Genomic DNA, 10,613 nt, shown 5'->3' with positions numbered 1-10,613 from the left:
CATCCATGGGTAGGGAGACTTTGGCCGTTTGGTCCTTTGACTGAGAAACCTGCTGACCGTATAGGGTCATCGTTTGAACAGTCTGGTATTGGTTGCACATATTTTGGTCATGTTGCATTACACGAACCTCTGCCTTGACAGATGAGCTGTAGCCTGGTCTTCCTGGAGGCTGGTAAGGTTGCACAGAGCGCCTAGCGGGGCCGATGAGCCTGTAGCCCTCCCCATGGGGACGGATATCCCCGCCCTCCATCACCCTTTCCGAAAGGGGGGCTGCTGAGATGCCCACAGCATGTTGGTAGCCCACAGACATACTTTATCCCAGGCTGTTGGTGTCCTGGTCCATGTGTCCATTTATATCTCATGGAATTAATAGACACAGGGTTAACAAAAGGAGTTTCTGGTTTGATCGCACTTGTCTTCTGACAGCACTAGGGAGGCAAAAAGCAGAACAAAGCCACAACGAGGGCAGGATCCAGTTTCCACATCCATTCCTCAGAACTGGGGCTCCTTTCAGGGCTACAGGACCACACACTGTAATTTCACTCTTTGGGCATGATCTCTCCTTTGGATCATGGTATAGTCCCAAATAACTAGACACTTGTACCCTCTGTTGGTCCTGAAATCTTTTGCTTAGTCAGTGCATCTTCAGTTCTGTGATGATTCCCCCATCTTTGTTCCAGCCTGGAAATGTCTTACGTTACAACATCCCACCTGTCTCCTAACAAACTGGAGAAAAGTGACCCTTACCTGGGATGTAGCCATCCCATTTCTTGGTGCAAGCAGAATTTCTTCAGGCATTAATAGTCTTAGCAACAATTCTACCCAGAATTAGGCATTTAGCTGGCTCTGGCTCTTTCTGGTAGGAGTATGAGGTAAGAAGACAGCACAGCTAGTAACTTCAAATCTACAAAAATTCATAAGATTAAAAAAATTCACACTCAAAGTCTTCAAGCAACTACACTGCTTTTATTTCAAAATACACCTTACCCTATCTTTGCATCCTAAAGGGCCTACAGGCATAGACTGTGTTGAGCCATTAGATGGGAAATTCATGGAATTGGTAAGTGATGAGATGATTACCTCTATGCACACAGTGGGGGGAAAGTCACCATTTGAAAGAAATTCTGCAGTCCCTGGAACCGCGTGGTTCGATCTCCCCTGAGCCTTGCCTGACCCGTCTACGTCACCATCTTGCACAGCAACCTTTGCAGGGTTAGGACAGTTCAGGGGGAGGCCAGGTCCCTTTGTCCATTGAGATTTAGGTGGCGCAGGGAGCTCTGCCCAAGTTGGGGATTCATTTTATATTGTACGCGTGTATATATATGTGTGTGTGTGTGTGTGTGTGTGTATGTATCTATGTATATATGTGTGTGTGTACATACATATCTATAGATATATATGCATGTACATCTGTGTGTGTATGCGTGCGTGTGTGCGTAGGTCTGTGTACACATATATAACCAAATTACATTTTCTACCCATTTCATTTAAAACCAAGTTTCTCCCATCACATGGTGGGAGAGCAGGAAAAGTACCTGCTAAGGGACCTATTGGAAGTGAACACCTTAGCTAACACCCAGAACAGTGCAGGTTCCTCTGCACTTATTTAAGGGACAAGATGGTCTACTTGGATTTACAAGCTGACCCCAAAGAACTGAAGGAAACATTGGCTCATGCTCTCTCTCTTCAACTGATGGTTGCAGCGGCAGTTCCCAGGCTTTGTCACTTCTGGAAATGTTTTTGTGGTCCTCACCCATGATCAATGAGACCTTATTTTCAAATCATAGATCCCTAAATATTTTTCTTGCAGCTTGTGAAAATGCAGGTTCCTGGCTCTCCCCACCTTTTGCGTTTGTCCTGTGTGGTGTCCACCACAGCCTCTATCCAGCACATGCACACCTTCTCCTCAAAGAATTATTTTTTTTTTGGCCAGATCTCACCTTGCAGCAATCTTCTGTGTCACATATATTAATAAGGTTGGTACTTTTTACAGTTGTAAAGATTCTAGTTATAATTTCTGCTGTTTATAGAAGAGGTACAATGAGTAGAAAGGCTGAATTAGCAACACAGAGAACAGAGTAAAAAAGAAAGAAACACTGCTTTTCTTCCAAATTGCACAATTGCATTCCTTTCTCTTTGCTGAGATTTTCCCCACTACTGTATGGGCAGCCAGGAAATAAACATGTGAGGTTTCTAAAGCCTTCATTATAAGACATGTACCATTATCTCCCAAGGTTAAAGCTGTATTGATTATGCCTACATTAGTAACGAAGCATGAGTCCCTGGAGCTGTGAGCTCTAGAGAGCCTCAAAGGGAAGTTTCAAGCCCTGAAAAAATTGCTTTATTGTGAGTCCAAGCTGTCCTTCATTTCATTTGCAAGTGGGGAGCACACTCAGAGGTGAGAGTGTAGTCACCTTCTCTGCTGACCAAGAATCGTGCTCCTCTGAGTTATACTGCAGATGCCCTTAAGCTGATATGCAGCCAGATTACAGCAGAGAATAACTAGAAAACACATAGGTCAAGAGTTTGATGAACATTAATTGTCTCTTGAGCTCTTGCTTCAACTAGAAGCTTAGACATACCTACAGAGACAGGGTGCTGGCTTTGGCCTGGTGTGGCAAATAATATTATTTACCATAATATTATTTATCATAGAGCCACTTGCTTCTTAAGCATCATTTTGATATTAATAGCATCATCAAGCTAAATGAAATTCCCCGAAAAAACATCCCAAAGTCAGGGGATTCCTATAGGGTCTATACAGCCTTGCTGGGTGCCAGAAATATGCAAGAAAGCTTTGATTCACTTAACGTCCTTAGCTGCAAATCTTTTTTTGGAAGCAAGCAGAAAATTCTCCTGCAACAAGGGAACGTGTTTTAACATCAACCTGGATCTCAAGATAAACAGCACTCAACTTCAAATACAGATCAGAAACAGCTTACACAACTCAGAGACACACCAGAGCTTTTAGTCATTACAATACTATTTTCCATTTAAATAGCACCTACATCCCCAAGTTCTACATAAACGGAGCTAGCTACAGAAATCACTTCATCGTTATTCAAATGCAACCATCCTCAGTGGATAAAAGTGCATAGTAAAGTTGAACATACAACACTCAATATTACTTTTTCTGTTTACAGCATATCTTATAAACAGAATCAAATTTTTTCCTCCTTCAAAAATATAAATTTTTATAAGTAATTCAATGAAATGCTCTGCTATCCTGATTTTTTCTTCCACTTGCTGATCAGTTCTTAAATTGTGCACATCAATTATTCATCACAGAAAATACTTCATTATTATTTACTATTTTGGACAAGTGTAACGCTTATTATTATTATTATTAGCACAAATATTGCTACAAACAGTGAAAACACGCTGCTGGTAAATCTTTCTTGGCATGCAAATTCAGTGTTGGTTTCTGAGGATGCAAACCACAGAATTACAGAAAATGTTCGGAAAATTGGACACAAAACATGGGATTTGTTCAATTTAACTTCAGAATCAGAGCCAGAAATCCTAGCTTTCCTTTAGAGCTAATGAAGAGAAATAGGCATTTTAAGACCATGATTCATCTGACCTATTTTAGATGTCTGCTCTGAGAGGACATGAATTGGGCCTTTAGAGTCAGCCTTCACCGACTCTAAAAGGGAGCCCTAAATGATAAGCAGAGATTTAGGTGTGTATGTTTAATCAGCTGAAATCCGCCTTAAAAGTATGGCTGAACTCACAGCCAAGTGACCCGACTCTGACCACCTGCCCGTGCTGCTGTGCTCTCTACTGCCCAGCCTCTGGATGCAACAGCTCAGGGTGAAACCTCTTCACTCCAGCAGAAGGTCAGCGTTGCCCAATGCCTGAACCACAAAACCTTGACTTTGGGGCACCTACACCTCAGAGGGGAGGATTTTGACAGATAGCTCCGGCAGATTTAGCTGCAGTGGTGTAAGCCGTTGCCCCCTGCGCCGTTCTCCACTTTCAGCAGAGATTACCCACACCCTTACACGGGATGGCAGCACTGGCCACGAGCCGTTGCTGCAACTGTCTTAGTACATACTCCATTATGTTAGCTCAAAACCCTGTAAAAGCAGTTTTCTTCTCCAGCCTGTAGACTTGAGCCCTGAGACACTAGCACATGTCACATCCTCCTCTAAGGCAGTAATTTTCAGCTGATAAGCAAGGCAAACATCTGGGACAGCCATGTTTTAAATCACAGCAGTTAAATCTGCCAGAGCTTGTCCGCAGGAGTACTAAATCACCAGCACTCTTTCCTGAGGTACCTGGGTTTTCTTTGGAAAGCTGCTGTGAAATCTCTGAGCAGGCACAGAATGAAGAAATTCTCCCTTGGAGAAATTTGTAATATCGTCCAGTTCTTGTATCCCTAATTTCCTTTCCTCAAATCAAATCTTTCCTCCAGAGGCTTTCCTTTTCTTACAGTTGTTCTGAGCATGCAATGTTTTCATTTTCCCTTCCTCTCACTCTCACAGAAACTTCCCTTTGCAAACATCCTGTCAGCCTGGTTGGGGACCAAACAGACTTCTGCAAGTAACTGTTGTTCCCTTACACAGGTTGGCAGTTTTACTTAACAAGAGAGTCTCTAAATCGAAGCCAACAAACCTGAAGGAAGTAGCAAACACGTCTTGGTGTCAGTAGCACCTGGATCTCTGCTTCAACTCGTTGCAGATGTACAGAAGCATCAAGATTTCCCAGGGAACAGGACAAACTTAGCATGAGAGCTTGCACGCAAGTTTCTTGTATTTTCTTTGTGGCAAAGAGGGGATTAGGGGCATCCTCCTCACAGAGAGAAGAGCAGCAACACTCCGTTTTTCACCACCTGGTGCCAAATGTCTCTCAGCGAACACATAAGTGTCTTTGTATGCTACAAAATAAATCTTGACATTGCTTTCTAAACTGGCTTTAAAACCTGTACTCTACAGTCCATACAAAAAGAATCCAAACCCTGAATGTTTTGTTTCAAATTGTTGTGATTCTAAGCCTTTCTCGGGATTTTTTTGTCCTGTCTCGTGGGTTGTAATCATGGTTTGTCAACACTGCCAGGTTACTAGTGTGGTGAAATGATCTCATGTGACAAGTACACACCAGTAAGCGGATGGTAGGTGTAACCACAGCAAAAACCTCCACCTAGTACTTGAGAGCTGTGGTGTTTTTTTACCACAGTCTCCTGTAATTTGGCTAACTGTAAGGTAGTCTTGTCCAATACTGAGTTTAAGTGAAACCCAAATCCAGGCAGAGAGCAGATTTCAATTTCTCTCTCCTCCTCTTTTCTAACTTCTCATTATTAGTTTTGAAAAACAGTGGGAATTCTTTGGCTTGCTGGCAAATCTTTTGGGTTCCTGAATTTCCAGTGTAAAATAGCCATTTCTGAAGAAAGCAAAATAATTTCCACAAATTTCCAAAATTTTGTCAGAAAAACAATTTCCATTTAAAAAACAAAAAGTTATGATAGTCTTCCAACAATCCCAGTGATTAGACCAGTGTGAAGGAAACCCAAATGTATCACAAGCAAGCTCAGCGCCACAGAGCTCAGCCAGGTTGGCCCCGCTAAGCAGCACTCATGGTGGCAGGTCCCATTCAGAGCATATTCCCCAGTACGGAGACTGCCAGCAACCACGTCATCTTCCCAAGCCCAAAGGCCCGTGGTGGGTCTTACCAAACTAAGCAACTTTCCCTCTCTTCCCCTTAGTTGCTCTCTCTTCCCTCTCCCTATCAGTACCAGGAGGCAACAGCAGTAACAGCTGAGGAGTATTGGAAAGGCAGATGGGAGGGTGATAAAAGGCTCATGGGATGGAGGCATCTGATTAAGGGGCTCCTCTGCTCTGGTGCTTCTCTTCCCCAGTTTTACTGGGGTTAGATGTTCACTGCTCATCTAGCACATTGCATTGCAATAAGCTTTTCCACCCACACTCATGGGCTGTTTTCCAGACCTTGTTGGAGCTTACCTTTAGAAATTTCCCTCACGTGACATATCTTTCCATGCTTCTGCCTGTGATGGGAACAGCCAGCCTGCTCCAGCTGTTCTCACAACCATGGCCTCCCAGGACTTCCCCATGGGGAAAGTTACCAATACCTTGTCACTACTGCAAAATGCAATTTGTGGGCTTGCACAAAAATTAGCCCGTGATGCCTTAAACACTTGTCCTGAACTGGGGCTTCTGTTGGATTCCAAAAATGGCCTGCAGAAAGCTACACTGCCAGCTCAACTGCTTGGGCAATGAGGGCAGAGAGAGAAAATGTCCCTGGACCTTGCATCTGGTTCTGTACCCTCCAGCATCCTGCTGGCATAGCAGGTGCTCTCATTTTCTTTTGGCAAAGATTATTAGCAAATTACTAAGGTGTGTGAAATTACTAGACTTTCCTGAACAACATACTTTCTCCCTGCCCTGCTCCTGGAAGATGGCATGTGGTGCTGTGGAGAAGAGGGCCTAAGTCAAGCCCATAGGAACTGAACTGTTCCCAATGTTACCTTCAGTCCTAAGAAATCCACACACCTGGTATCGGACAGATTAGCTGCTCAGATCAGGAGCTAACCATATTTTCTGTCTTGAAAATGCAAAGTTGGGACTGCAATAAGCAGCCATCTACAGCAGCAGTGTGCCTTGGTAGATGTTTCCTTTGCTGTCCCCAAGCACAGCTTGGCTTTTGTTTTGCATGAGGCTGGAAATCCTCCGAAACAGCTAACAGATGCTGATTCACAATGCTGATATTGTAGAAATAAGAGTAAAGTATTATGATCTGAGCACAGTGACAAGTATACAAGTTTGTCCTAGTTACCACCCATCCACCCATAAGTGGATGAATAACTGAATAACTGATGTTGTGGCAGAAGGGAAACCACCTCTGGAAACCGATGTACAGAGCGCAAGGCTTACCTGAAGCTGAAGTAAAAAGACCAAAGTGTGTGGCAGGACCGCCTGGCCCTGCCCTTCCCCCAGCTGTGGGGGACATCCCTGGTGCACGGCGGGCTCCAGCTGACCTCTCCCAAGGCTGCACCTAACCTGGCGTGTGAGCCACTCCACACCAGGTCCCGGGGTTGTCCACTGTGTCCCAGACCAGGAACAACAGAGCCTCCCCAGGACCCCACTACCCTTTGGCTGGTGGTGGGGAGGAAAAGGTCTGCACCCAGCCCTCGCCCTGGCAGTGGTGCAGGGAGGCATCGGGGGCCAGATCCACGTGCTCCCGCGTCCTCCCAGCCTGAGCACCCCCTCAGACTGCTTGGAGGGGCCAGTTCTCCATGCACCCACCCTCTTCAGAGCAGACCTGGAAGATGCCTGCAGCTGCGGACCGCAAAACAAGAGTTGTCTAAATTATTCTCCATCTTGAAAAGGTGAGGGGGTTGCACCCAGATGTTATTTTCTCATCACATCTCTTCATGACACTATTGGGGCAGGCATCTGAAGATCTGGAGCAACCTCCTCACTCAGCTTACTGTTTCTTCTGACAACTAAGTTTGCTAGAGATTAATACTGACAAAGAGAATTATCTGTTAAAATGTCCCTAGGATGAGCCTTTTTAGTTGCTACACCTAAGACACATAAAAAAAAAAAAAAGAAATCGCTAACAAGTGATTTCATGGTCAGTGGCAAAACCACATTTCTTCCCAAGCTGCTGCACACGTGAAAAGTCTAGGTATTTCTCATCCATTTACAATGGGTGAGTAGCAGACAGAGAAATTTTCTGCACAGAATGAGTCATTTCAGCTCAAAGATTTTAATAAATGTCAGACGAGCTGCCGTCCCCTCGGACACCCGGCAGAGCAGCTGTGGGGCCTTGCTACCGTGGCTGCCCACAGTGGGTGGGAGGGGAGCGCTTTGGGGGCAGAACCAGAAGGCACTTCTAGCAAAAAAGCAGTGTCAGGCTCAGGGTGAAATTTCTTGCCCTATCTGCACCAACAGCCTGTGGGAACCTGCTTGTGGAAACAAGCTGGCATTGCTTGTTGGCATCGTTTTAGAAGAAACTTCTCACTGAAGTCTCGGAAAACCCGGACCCAAAAAATCCATTCCTTAGTCACTCTAGTTACTCAGGATGCCATGTTTCATATATATGCCTTGCTATAAATCTGTACTGACACTGAAAGCACAAGTAGCAAACCAAAGTTACTCACCCATTAATTAGGAGCCATTCGGGATATTTGGGGATGAGTGGTCTTTGAAAGGTACTCGGTGATGAAAAGCACAAAGCTCCTGGGACAAAGCCAAAGTATCTTTATACACATCTCGGGCTACAGGCAGCAGAAACTCACCTTCTGAAACTGCTAAAAGCAAGCATCTCTGCAGGATAATGAGATACAAATAATAAGCAAAGGATGTGCCTCTGGGCCAGTGTCCTTAAAAATATTTCAGCTTACATTGTGATGGAGACAGCATGAAAAGGGAACAGTAGTGGCTCTGTTTACGCAGAGCTTGAGGATGACCTTTAAGCAGTTAGCAATTCAAGAAAGTCCATCTGTAAAGTGGACATATTCTTTGAAACATATTTGGGGATAGCTATACCCCGACTTAATACTTGAAAATGCAGTAAACTGCTGAACTACTTAGTCACTGCGTGTTCCGTGCCCCCATCACCTTCCCTGTCCTCAGCCAGTGTTACACTACTCTTAATATTCTTTATTTAATACTTCTCTCCCAGTTGCCATAACTAGTTGGTATACTTTTTTTTGTTAATGCATAAAATGTGAAAAAACACGCCTTGTTTCCACTGTTAATAAACCCTATCACCCTCACGGGGATTGCTACACCAGCCTTCAAAGAAACACAGGGCCATTGTCACTACCTATAACCATTTGTTGATTGTGACGAGAGTAAAATAGGTATTTAGTCAGCATGTAGTGTGAGAAAAGTGCAGGGAACAAAGATTTTTAACATCCTAGCTCTAAACTAACTTTGTCCAGGATTCAGTAAGTTCATACATCTCCCTTCTCCAAATACAAAGCATAATGCATGTTCCCCACCACCCCAGAAAAAAAAGAAGTTGGGATTAATGTTTGTGAAGTTGGTGGAGCATGACATGGGCATCACACAATGAGTAAGTCATAAGGTCTGTGGAGTCTTTAATTCTTCTCTTCCTAAGAGAAAAAAACGCATTTTACTCGCACTCATAGAACAGAAAATAAATGTTAGAACACGTTTTCTCTGGAAATCTCTAAATCTCCCTCCCTTCCCATCCTGTCTAACTTCTACACTGTTACAGCATGTTAACCTCTATAGCCAGCAGGTAGACCTGGCAGAAAATGAACCATCCACCGCAAAAACATACTGCTAGCAAGTCCCTGGTAACATACAGCTAAAAACACGGCAGGATGCTGCAAAATTCACCTACCAAATGCCAGAAAACCCAGTACATAGTCAATATAGCAATTTTTGTCATTACTGACCTTATTTTTCATCTTATTTTGGGTTACCAGAATCGCAGGCACTAACCCAGCAGGCTTTGGCCAGGCACCACCCCGCGGCACGGCGCACCGTCTCGCTGGCAGCAGCAGCGGCGGTAGCTCCTGGCTCTGGGCAAGAACAAATGTACATAGAGGAGAAGACAACCCTCCATCCCACCTCCTCCCCGGGGCTGGGACACCAACAGCGGCGGAGCGGCTCCCAGGGAGGTCGGCTGCGCAGGGGACCCTGCTTGACCTCCATGCTTTGTAAAACGTGCTGTAGCCCAAAGCACGGTCTTGGTTAGTACAGTTATCGGGTCAGGTCCTGTGGCTTGCGTTACGGAGGAGATCAGATGAAATAGCTGCAGCCTCCAGGCTTGAAAAGCTATTAAAGGGTAGGATATGTCTTCTCTCACTGTCTTCAGATCTTTTCCACTGAATCTCTACATCTGGAGGAAAGGGTGATACTAGAAAGCCCTGTATATTATTCCATTAGGTTCTTTAAACCTAAACCCTCCCTCCCCCACAAAGACTGGTTTGGGAGTCTCATTTTTTCCCCTGTTCCTACTCACCACAGAGTTTAGTACATTTTGTACCTAAAAGCATTAAATACCTTGTTACCATAAATACCAAAATTATTTTTTTAAATAGCTGGAACATAATTGTATTTCTCAGACCTCAGTTTTGGGCTTGAATGAAAGTGAGCCAAGTTAGTGTTTGTGATTCTGGTAACCCAAACTTGTAGAAGATAATACCACAGACTAGGTGCATAATGACAGAAATTGCCATATTGACTATGTGTTGGGTTTTGGCATTTACAATAGTTTTGTTCTGGTTGCTGTGGAAGTTCTGGATATATAAGTTCAATTCAGTGAAAAATAAGTTCAGAATCTTTCACACATGTGAAACTTCATCCATTGCTAGTAAGTACATATATTAGTTGCAGTGGTTTGCTGACTAATGTGTTGCTTTGGCTGACCTGTTAAATAAAATGCTAGAATGGCATGCTCTGCTGATTCATCTCTCTCCCCACTTCCAGACATTATTCTCAACTGCATATGCAAATTGTGCTTTCTTCCACAATTTCTGGTTCCTTTTACTGAAGATTTTTCAATTCCAAACCCGGTATAGTTTTCTGTTTGCTTGCAACGTGCATCATGAGTTTCTACAAATGGTATAGAATTTAAGGACAAAGGAATTTTCAAGAAATGGAAATCAGACAGAA

This window comes from Calonectris borealis, chromosome 1 (assembly GCF_964195595.1).
Source record: "Calonectris borealis chromosome 1, bCalBor7.hap1.2, whole genome shotgun sequence".
NCBI lineage: Eukaryota > Metazoa > Chordata > Aves > Procellariiformes > Procellariidae > Calonectris > Calonectris borealis.
The sequence above is the reverse complement of the archived record's forward strand: the minus strand, read 5'-3'. Positions refer to the sequence as shown.